The sequence below is a fragment of the Propithecus coquereli genome, unplaced genomic scaffold (genome assembly GCF_000956105.1).
Source record: "Propithecus coquereli isolate 6110/MARCELLA unplaced genomic scaffold, Pcoq_1.0 Scaffold18, whole genome shotgun sequence".
NCBI classification, from domain to species: domain Eukaryota; kingdom Metazoa; phylum Chordata; class Mammalia; order Primates; family Indriidae; genus Propithecus; species Propithecus coquereli.
Window position 1 is genome coordinate 4,540,362 of NW_012142745.1, and position 1,669 is coordinate 4,542,030.

Consider the following 1,669-nt stretch of genomic DNA (forward strand, 5'->3'; position numbering starts at 1 on the left):
GAGGCTAAGGAAGGAGGAATGCTTGAGCCCAGGAGTTTGAGGAGTTTGAGGTTGCTGTGAGCTACAATGACACCGCTGTACTCTACTATTTTTTTAAAATAGTAAAAGCAATATTACCCTGACGATATTTCTGAAGGCAAGTACGGCACATAAAAGTTATAAATGAAACACCTTACAATGGTCTCTACTCCAGTAAGATGACCACCAATGCCATTTATCTGCTCTACTCCAGCCTTCTCCTGCCATAGAAGTTTACCTGTCTTAATTTGCTTAATTGCGACCTCCCTCTATGCCTCACTTAACATGTGTAATGAAGCCATGTGCCATAGAAAAAGGCTTTCACTGCAATCCAGTCCAATAAATGTAGTGACTAGAAGTGAGTGAACAACTAGTATTCTACATATTCTAGATATCTTTGTGTGCATAAACCCTTTAACAATTTGCCAAATAAAGCTTTATAGCCAGTTCATTTAAAAAAAAACTTACTAAGTATATGAAGGTACCAAATTATTCAGCATTTAAATTAAGCTAAATGATTTATACACATCTTGTTACAGTATTATTCTACTCTTTGTTTTACAGTTATGTATATGGCTAACTCTCCCACTAGAGTAGGCGTTCTCTGAAGTCAAGAAACATGTAACTATTAAATTCCTGGCACTGGAAAGACATTAGGTGCTCATTAACCATTTGTTGAATTAATGAAAGCACCATAACTAAAGTACAGAATATCTATATCTTTTAATTTTCTAAATGTCTAAAATATGTTCCCACCTACAAAATGAACATACTTTAGATTTTAATCATATAGTCCTGGCCCACAAGTAAAATCTATGCCATGTAATAGTATAAAAATAGAATAAAAGTTTTATTTACCTTAGTGAAGTCAGTTCCTGTGCATTCAATAAATACATTTCTAGTATTTACTGTTATTTTGGAATGATCCCCTGCAATGAACACAAAACAACCAGTTTCAGAAATATAAGTGCACTATAAAGCCCAACAAAATAGAAACTACATTTTAAATTTAGAATGCAATATAAACTAACACCTTAGAAGTAAGGGGATATACAACTTTTATTTTAACACCCCATTGCAGGTTGGAGAATAAAGACAAAAACAGTAACAAACCTTTACTGAGTGCATACAATGTGTCAGGTGCTATGCTAAGCACTTAACATAGGTTGCCTCAACTAATCTTCACCCCATAATGTAACCGCTGGCAAGAAACTAAGATTCAAAGAGACTGAGCTACTTAACCATTATCACAAGCAGCAAGGTTAAGATTTGTGTCTAGGTTTTGTTAACCCATGTTCTTAACTGCTAGAACTACTATAGCCCAAGATCTCCAGAAGGAGAAGCTTCTCCTTCCCATCAGAAATCAGCTAAGCCTCCTTCTCACCTCCAGAAAGGCAAACATCTATGGCTTAGACATCATCAAATTTTGTAACTACATTCAAATTGCCTCATAAAAATAGCCTTCAGAAAGAAATTAAAGGGAAAATTTAGATGAAAAGTTTTAGTTTAACAATAAAACTACAGCAACACAGAGGTTAGAGTCTGACTTTGAGTTTAACCAAGTGAAGTACCTGCTGAAACCAAGATATCGAATCCCTTTGGAGGTACGGAACAGAAACCAAAGATTGGCATTAGGAAATATTTATAAATG

At 34.9% G+C, this 1,669-nt stretch overlaps 1 protein-coding gene across 1 annotated transcript in view; it reads right to left on the reverse strand.

The window, feature by feature from the left end:
• The window catches only part of FARSB (phenylalanyl-tRNA synthetase, beta subunit), a 16,511-nt gene extending 15,563 nt beyond the window's left edge, over positions 1-948 (reverse strand). The window contains exon 1 of the mRNA XM_012642464.1: positions 877-948. The gene's annotated coding sequence lies outside the window, so the exon portion shown is untranslated. The remainder of the gene's footprint in view (positions 1-876) is intronic.
• Positions 949-1,669: the final 721 nt, after the last annotated feature.